Source organism: Colobus angolensis, unplaced genomic scaffold (genome assembly GCF_000951035.1).
Source record: "Colobus angolensis palliatus isolate OR3802 unplaced genomic scaffold, Cang.pa_1.0 Scaffold139, whole genome shotgun sequence".
NCBI lineage: Eukaryota > Metazoa > Chordata > Mammalia > Primates > Cercopithecidae > Colobus > Colobus angolensis.
In genome coordinates, this window is record NW_012114477.1 from 3,371,695 (window position 1) to 3,381,543 (window position 9,849).

Sequence of the window (9,849 nt, forward strand, 5' to 3'; positions counted from 1 at the left end):
GTCTCTTATTTCTAAATGATCTTTTGTGTTTGGATTGTTCATTTTAGCAAGTAATCTCAAAGAATGAAGACTGCAACTTCTATTTTCTATCTTCTCTTAGTGCCAGCTGTTCAAGAGGATGCTCGCTTAATGCTCTTAACTCCTGGACCAATTAACAGCCACAGCAGGGCCCCGAGTAGGGGCTTGAAACACGAAAATGAGGACAAGTGCAATACTAATAATAACAGCTTGTTGGAAATAACAGCTTCCAAGTTTCTCCCTTTCCATAACACCAATGACTTGATGTAAGGAAAGAGGAATTTACCCTTTCTCTTTTTTTGAAACAGAGTCTCCACCCAGGCTGGAGTGCAGTGGCATGATCATGGCTCCCTGCAGCCTTCACCTGGGCTCAAGTGATCCTTCTGCCTCAGCTTCCCAAGTGTCTGGGATTATAGGCACATGCCACAATGCCTGGCTAATGTTTTATTTTTTGTAGAGATGGGGTCCCACTATGTCACCCAGGCTGGTTTCAAACTCCTGGCCTGAAGTTATCCTCCCACTTCAGCCTCCCAAAGTACTGAAATTACAGGTGTGAGTCACTGTGCCAGCAAAAAAGGAATTTTTATATTGCTATGTGACTTTCACTTTTTCTTCCCTATTCTTTTGCTTTCTTTGCTAACCCATCAGCATTCTCTGGCTCTAGAGCAAATTATGCATGTAGACTTAAGAATATGTTTACAGTATGGATTTCTAGGTTAACACAGAGAGATGGGACTTTGCAGGATGAACAAAAAGGGATGCTAACAATTTTGTTGTTGCTGACTCACCTTACATTTAAAGCATACATTGTGGCTCACGCCTATAGTCCTAGCACCTTGGGAAGCTGAGGTGGGAGGACTGCTTGAGCCCAGGAGTTCAAGATCAGTCTGAGCAACATAGGGAGACCCCATCTGTACCAAAAATAGAAAAATTAGCCAGGCATGGTGGTGTGCACCTGTAGTCCCAGCTGCTTAAGAGACTGAGGTGCAAGGATCGATTAAGCCTGGGAGTTTCAGGCTGCAGTGAGCCATAATCATGCCGCTGTATTCCAGCCTGGATGACAGAGCAAAACTCTGTCAAAAAAATTAATAAAGAGGCATATGTTGGCAGGACAGATGGCTCTTGCCCTCTGAATTTGTGGAAATGTTATTGTACTCCTGTGCCCGTCACTGATGATAAAAGCAGTGCTGGAAGAATGAAGGCTAGGACTGACTTGATTAGCACTTATTGCTGGTGGTGGTGGTGGTGATGATGATAATGCATATCTGTGCATGTATGTTGCAGTAAATAGTCTCATCTTTTATTAAAATGCTTCTGACGATTCTTCAGTCCTTACTTCCAGCCCTAAATCGGAAATCCTGCCATCTTTTCCTTTTCAGTTACTGACCCTGCCATTATCCCAGAGCCCTTGTTTTGAATATTAGAAGCCAACTTTGATCCCTTTCACTCATAAATGCTTGCTACATCCCGTGCAGTCTGCCTCCCTTGTCTTTCTCACAAGCATCTCTTTCCCATTCTCTTTGCTACCATGGTAATTCCAATCTGCACAATTCCCCAATCTGTACCCTCTTCCCCATTCATCCTGCATATCCTTCATGGTTTAAGCCTCCTAAATCAACAACTTGGTTTCAATGGCTATCAGTTAATCCATGGAAAAGATATACAAACCCATCAGCCTGGTTGTCAAGACCTTCCACAAGAAAGCCCCTATCTGGCTAAGCATATCCCCTATACGCTGACATTTTCGTGCTTTAGGTATTTGCTCAGGCTGTGTCTATGTCCAGGAATGCCTTCCTTTGGTGTTGTGTGTCTGTAAACATCTTTTTTCACTATTTGAAGCCTCATGAAGTGCCTACAAATCAGCCCTTTGGTTTAGCCAATCTTTACTGAGTATTTTAGGCACAGTGCTAGGTACTAGGGAAGACAAATAAATAAAGCATGGTCCCTGCTCTCGGAGGAGTTCACAGCCTGATAGGGAAGAGGGATGGAAGAGCAGATAATTCAATAAAGCTAATAGTTCCAAGGATTCAGATTTCTGTGGAGTACTGAGAAGGGGCACCCGACTTAGACCTTTTTGTGGGATGGAAATGGTAAGAGGATAGGGAAGTTGATACTTGGGCCAAGTCTTAAGGGGTGGGCAAAAGTTAGCTGAAGATTGTAGGGCAAGACATGAGCCAAAGATGGAGATGGAACAAACATAAAGAGGTGGGGTACTGAGCAAGCCACAGCTCCAGCAAGAGGCACAGCCAGTTGCCCAGTCACACGGGACATATCTGAGCAGGCTGTAGAGAGACACTGTGCCTCAGAACAGTTCATCAAAGAGAGGAAGACAGATGAATTTTTCCCTTGTTTCCTCTTGACTCTCATTAATTAAAGTTTATTTCACGGAGCATTAAGTCTCCACACTTAAACTAGCATTTCTGGGAAGCTGCTGGGAAGGCCAGATCCCAGGCTCTGTTGCATGGTGCTTTATCTAAATCTAGACATCATGAGCAGCGTCAAGTCTCCATGAGGCTGGTGTGGTCAGGAACTTGGGTGTCCAGCTGCTATGGCTCCTGCCATGGTGAATGCAATGAAGATTGTGCCTGACCCCAGCCTTATCTCAGGGAAGGCAAGAAGGTCAGCACTGGGGCAGTGGAGGCTTTGGCTGTAATAATGGTGTCTGGGCTTTCCAAGAGGGGGAGCATCAATTGTGACTGGTAAGTCCAACCCTGGAGCTCCTCAGCTGTACTTATGCCTTTTTATGATATCCAGCTTTCATACTGTAATATCCGGCCTCAATTTTTGGAAGACAGGGCTACTACATGGAGGGTGGATCTGAGGAGGGCAGGATCAGGAACAGAGAGATTAGGTAGGATGCCACTGCAATAGTCTTAGCAAGCATCTCAACTGGGACAATGATCATGGCAATGAAAAGGAGGAAGAGAACTTGAGAAACATTTAGGAGTTAAACAACATTTGGCAATTGATGGATGTGGGCGTCAAGGGAGAAGAAGAAATCCAGGTTGAGTCCCAGCTTTCTACCTTGGGTAACTAGAGGAGGGATAGCGATTCCAGTATCTGAAATGGAGAAGTCAGATGTTTTCCATTAACTACTGGAAACATGGATAAAAACCAAAAGGTTAAGGTCATAGTTTTCTAATGGCTCAAATGAAGTTTACCTGAAAAATAAAGGCCAGAATGGGACCTTTGTCAGAATAGCGAAGTTTTTATATCATAGCAGAGAAACAAAAATTTTAGTTTCTCTATTTTTTTTGAATCTATTTTTTAAAAATAAATTGAGTGTCCTCTTTAGAAGCTCTCTTTTAAAATTTCTTCTTATGTTAATCTGACAGCTGTTAGAAGACGCTATTATCTTTCGTTTCGCATTACTGCCTTACAGAATAGATTTAAAAAATAGATATACTGTATAATCACACAAGTCGAAGAGCTCTTTTTTAGCCCTGAGAGTGGGAGGTAGATTGGCATGCGAGAGATGCTGGGTTCATTCTGTAAGTGTATTCGCAGTCATGTTGTTGCATTGACCTGTCAAAATTTAAACTCTGAGAAGAGCAAACTGGTTTCTTGCCCATAATAAAATCATGTCTGAAGTCAGGAGCTTGCAGATCAGCAGGTCTGCTTCACCCGATAGCTGCCCAGAGCTTGGTTTTAAAAGGACAGAAAAATCCAGACAGGATGTTGGGATCTAGAAACAGTGTCAAGCCGTCCTTGTGATGGTTTGTTTTCCTTTGACCTCTTTGCGGAGTTGTGCTATCGTTTCTCTTTCACATCAGGTCTTAGAAAATATATGGCAGGGTAGTTCTGGACATCTTGACTTGAAATTTCCAGCAGCTCTTTCAGCAAGTGCTTTTTTGTCTCCATGGAAACCAACAATGTTTTGAAGAGGCGGTGACAGGTTGAGCACATAGGAGCTACCATGGGGAGTGCATGTCAGTCTATCAGTTAAAGTCAATGGCAAAATACCCACAGTTCTGGGGCTTTCTCTAGCACACCCAACTTGACCTCCCAAAGGAAGAGAAACAGAATGATGAAGATGAAGTCATTTCCCCCCCCCCAGCATTTCAAGCCTATACACTGGTTCCTCTTTACATCACCAATTCATTCTTCCAATTCATCTTCAGCACTCCCACTTTTCAGCCACCAGTGGGCAGACGCAGTGACTGACGCCTGTGTGAATCTTGTGATCACAGTGCTAGGGAGATGGCTCTGGCAACGGGAGGCTACTTTTCCATTGGCTGATATTTCCTTGCTTGTGGGATTCATTCCCAGGAACCCTAGTTTTTCTTACTAGTAAATTTCAGTTTGGGGCAGTTGCTTTAGGAATTCATGGTTTTCACATATGCATGTGTGGGGGAGAGAGGAGCATGCATTTTTCACAAACCCTGGGATTCTTCTGGATTTGGGGAGACATTCCTGACTGATCCATAGAGACATGACCCACCTGCAAAAATCCAATGACTTGGAGGCCAGGCATGGAGCACTATCAACAGGAGAGCAGTACTGACCTTCCACTCCAGCTTCCTAATCAGCTGGTAATAATACGTTTTTATGGGAACAAATATATGTAGGGTGGGTGTGGGGGCTCATGCCTGTAATCCCAATGCTTTGGGAGGCCGAGGCAAGTGGACTGCTTGAATACAGGAGTTTGAGACCAGCCTGGGCAGCATAGCAAAACTCTGTCTCTGCAAAAAAAAAAAAAAAAAAAAAGGAGTTCAGACATGGTGGCTCATGCCTGTAATCCTAGCATTTTTTGGGAGGCCGAGGTGGGAGGATTGCCTGAGCTCAGGAGTTTGAGATCAGCCTGGCAACACGGTGAAACCCCATCTCTAGTAAAAAAATACAAAAAATTAGCCAGGCATGGTGGTGCGCACCTATAGTCCCACCTACTCGAGGAGCTGAGGCAGGAGAATCGCTTGAACCTGGGAGGTGGAGGCTGCAATGAGCCAAGATTGTGACACTGCACTCCAGCCTGGTGACAAAGCAAGACTCTATCTCAAAAAAATAAAATAAATAAATAAATAAATAAATAAATAAACAAACCTGGGCATGGTGGTGTGTGCTTGTAGTCCCAGATACTCGAGAGGCTGAGGCAGGAGGATCCTTTGAGTCCAGGAGGTCGAAGCTGTAGTGAGCTGTGATTGTGCCACTGCACTCCAGCCTGGGCAGCAGAGTGAGACTGTGTCTCAAGAAAGAAAAAGGGAGGGAGGGAGGAAGGAAGGAAAGAAAGAAGGAAGGAAGGAAGGAAGGAAGGAAGGAAGGAAGGAAGGAAGGAAGGGAGGGAGGGAGGGAAGGAGGGAGGAGGGAGGACGTAAGGAAAGAAGGAAGAAAGGAAAGAAGCAAAGAAGTGTACTTTTCAATAATATTCAGCAAAAACACTTTGCTGCTCTCACAAATGCAAAAGGAGAAACTGTTATATTTATTTTGCTCTTGCTTTTACAAGCCATTTGACCACAGAAGAGACACTCTTGTTTGTCTCATCATACACGCTCATCTTAGAACTTGCAGGAGATGCCACATACACCCTTGGTCTTGACCACTTATGTGCACCTGTGTCCCTTGCCTTGAGGGCTTTCTCCATTTGTTGACACCGGGGAAAGGGCCAAAAGTGTCTGGGATTAATATCCTCTCACAGCAGCCCTCATACAATGACTGCTGAGAGCTGGAACACAAATATCCCTACTCCTAGGTCACCATTTGGAACAGGAAGACCAAAGTGTGTATTCTCCAGTGGCCCTCTGGGGTCTCCAGAGGGATGGAGCTCCAGTCACCCACAGGACTAACTTGCTCAATGTACTTTTTAACTAACTCTTGCCTGTCTTATTTCCCTACTTTCCTACAAATATTTCCTGGGCGGGCTTCTTATGTATTTATTGTTATTTCATTTTCCCATCAAGTTGTTTTTATTGAGTTGAAATTCACATAACATAAAATGAACCTTTGCAAAGTAAGCAGTTCAATGGCATTTGATACAGGCGCAATGTTGTTCAACCCCACTCTAATTCCAAAATATTTTCATTACCTCAAAAGAATACCCTACACCCATTAAGCAGTTACTCCTCCTTCTTTCCTCCCCCGCCCCCCCCCCCGAGTCCCTGGCAACCACCAATCTGCTTCCTGTCTCTATGGATTTGCCTATTCTGGATATTTCATACTGATGGAAGCATACAGTATGTGATCTTTTGTGTCTGGCTTCTTTCACTTAGGATAATGTTTTCAACGTTCATCTGTGTTACAGCATGTATCAATATTTCGTCCTTTTTTATGGCTGCATAATATTCCATTGTATAGACCACAATTTATTTATTCTTTTGTCCATTAATGGACGTTTGGGTTATTCCCACCTCTTGGCTGAAGAGTCCTGCTTTGAACATCCATGTACAAGTATTTGTTTGAGCACCTGTTTTCTTTTTTTGTTTGTTTTTGTTTTTGTTTTTGTTTTGAGACGGAGTCTCGCTCTGTCACCCAGGCTGGAGTGCTGTGGCCAGATCTCAGCTCACTGCAAGCTCCGCCTCCCGGGTTCACGCCATTCTCCTGCCTCAGCCTCCCGGGTAAGCTGGGACTACAGGCGCCGCCACCTCGCCCGGCTTGTTTTTTGTAGTTTTTAGTAGAGACGGGGTTTCACTGTGTTAGCCAGGATGGTCTCGATCTCCTGACCTCGTGATCCGCCCGTCTCGGCCTCCCAAAGTGCTGGGATTACAGGCTTGAGCCACCGCGCCCGGCCACGAGCACCTGTTTTTTAAATTCCTTTGAGAATATACTTAAAAGTGGAATTGTAGCATCACATGGCAATTCCATGAACTTCTTGAAGAATCGCTCAACTGTTTCCACAGCAGCTATACAAGGATTGCAGTTTCTTCCCATCTTTGCCAGTACTTGCCATCTTCTGTTTCTGTTTTTGATTTTATTATGGCATACTAGTGGGTGTGAAGTGGTAATCTCTGTTTCTGTTTGCATTTCTCTAATTATTAATGATGGTAAGCATCTTTTTTCTTTATTTTTATAGACAGGGTCTTGCTCTGTCGCTTAGGCTGGAGTGCACATGACCATAGCTCACTGCAGCCTCAAACTCCTGGGCTTAAGTGACCCTTCCACCTCAGCCTCCTAAGTAGCTGGGATTACAGTCATGCACCACCACGCCTTGCTAATTAATTAAATTTTTTTTTTTTTTTTTTGTAGAGACAAGGTCTCAGTATGTTGCCCAGGCTTGTCTCAAACTCCTGGGCTCAAGTAATTGTCCTGCCTTGGCCTCTCAAAGTGTTGGGATTATGGTTATGAGCCGTCACACCCAGCCTACGTATTTGCTTACTTATTTGTTTTCATTTTGAAAAAATTCCAAACACATTGAAAAGTTAAAAAAAAAAAAAAAAAAGACACAGAACACCTCCTGTGTATACCCTCCACTTCTAATTGCGCATTTCCTGCACACTAGAAGTTCTGTGTAGAGGCTTGAATAGGTTCAGGTAAAACTTTTCAACTTGGCATCTTTAATAATATTAGCGGGTGAGAGTACTGAGCGTTTTCTACGGGCCAATGATCTCACACCAATATTCTCACGGTGTCTCATAATGACTCTGGGTAGAGGATGCAGTGGTTGCTTCTACCTCCCTAGAATCCACAGCTGTCTCTCCTGGTAATGACATTTTGATTTTCCTCACAGAAATCACTCATCCTTTGTCAATCCACCTGCTCAGATGAGGCTGACCTCAACTTCCAACCCCAGAGGTACATGTGACTGAGGCATTACAACTAGAGACGCCTTGATTGGCCAGGAAGAGGCACGTGATCCATGTTGGGCCAATAAGAGCCAGCCTCTGAGCTACCGTAGATCATTGAATAGAAGGTACGTCTTTGTAGTACTCACTGTTCTTTTACATATGCTGAAGACAGTGCTGCCAAGTAGTTATAAAATAGTATCAATTGTAAGATAAATCCTAATTTAAGAAATGTTCATATGTGAAAGGAAAGAAACTGTCTTAGATTGCTGGACTGGAGGTCATCTCACCTTCCCTGGAGAAGAGTCTGTCTGAAGAGTTGAGTAGTGTTTACCCTCACCCCCTATTTATTTTATTTTATTTTTTAAGAGGCGAGATCTCTATGTTGCTCAGGCTAGAGTGCAGTGGCTATTCACAGGCTCAATCATGACACACTCAGCCTCATATTCCTAGCTTCAAGTGATCCTCCCACTTCAGCCTCCCAAGTAGCCTGGGACTACAGGCTACAGGCACCTGCCACCGTGCCCAGCTTCCTGGTTAACCCTCCACACCTTTCTGCCCCTTCTCTAGTGCCCCACAGTCATGCACTGGGAAGCTACTGGCTGGAGCTCTGGATGCTTAAGAAACAGACCCCCAGACCCCCACCAAGGCTTGCTGAAAACGCCCTGTACTCACTTACCCATCTGCCTTGACAACCAGGGTGTTCTGGTTCTTTGAATTTGTAGGACTGCATGGACTCCACTCCAGTGAGGGGCCAGCACAAAAGGCAGTTACACAGCTTCCAGAGGCAGCTGTATGATGGGTGAAAATTCCACTGGGAGTGACCACGGTGGTTAGGGCACTCAGAGGTGGGGTGGGGAGTACCAGGAGCCAGCATTCCCTCCACTCAAAGTCTCTAGGTATTGGGCCGAGGAACTGGACTGTTGAAAGAGTGACCACTTAGCTGCGTAACATTGGATGAGTTAGCCAGCCTCTCTGAGCCGCAGCCAGTTTGTCATTTACAGGGTTACAGGGAAGATTAAATGAGATCATCTTTACGGAACTTGTCACAATGCCAAGCACATTGCAAGTACCGAACGCTTGTTAGCTGTCACTCTGCCCAAGGTTAGCCAGCCCTTAAGTGTTCTGGCCAGGCTTGAACCCAGGGATGTCTGGCTCAACTGCTGAGCTCTTAACACCTCTTCAGGATCTTTTCACAGCCTTACCCTGCTCTCCCTTCCCCTGACTCTTGTCAGTCTCTGAAGCTCACAGCTAAATTGTAACAAAAGAGGAATCTGTGGCTAATGGCTCAGCAGGATTAGGAAGCAACTGTTGGGCACATCTGCTGCGTATGTTGACAGATTCCAGAAAACAAAATTGTTATCAGCTCAGCTCACTTTGGTGTTCGTGGTGGGCAGCACTTCACTTGCAGGATTGGTTGTGAGGCAACTCCCACTGAGGGCTTCCAGGGGTTCCCATACCCTTGTGCTATGTGTCTTTCAAAAACACAAAGTTTATTCTGCTTCAGACAGCAGAGACAGAAATAAAATAAAAAATAATCACAAAGTTTAGGAATGAGGTTTGTTTTTTCCAGACGCTGCTATTCCCTGAGGCCATTCTATGGTCTTTTTATTTGAATCTCAAAGGTCAAAAGATTTTTTTTTTTTTTTTAAGCAGAGGTGGATGCAGGAGAAATCTAGCTATGAGAATGTGCATGGCAGGTTTCAAGGCAGCCCACGACGTGAGTGGCCTGACAACTTGGTCCCTGCAAGAGGAGGCTGGTGTGGGGGTGATGTGGCGGGGGTGGGATACAGACAGAGACCAGGAGAGAAACAGAAAGTGAGAAAAAGAGGCAGAGAGAAAGAAACAGAGCCACACAGAAACACAGACAAGCACGCACACACACACACACACACAGAGAGAGAGAGAAATAGACCATAAGAAAAAAGAGAACGGGAGAAGAGAGACACAGAGAGAAGCAGGTACGGAACTAGAAGAGACAGAAAGACAAAGAGACAGAGAATCAGGAGACAGTGGCTAAGAGAGGCAGGACCCCAGGTCCTGTGGGATATAGCCAAAGGCACTGCCCACAGCTTGGCCTTCTGTTGACTTCATTCATTCATTCAAAAAATATTTAAGA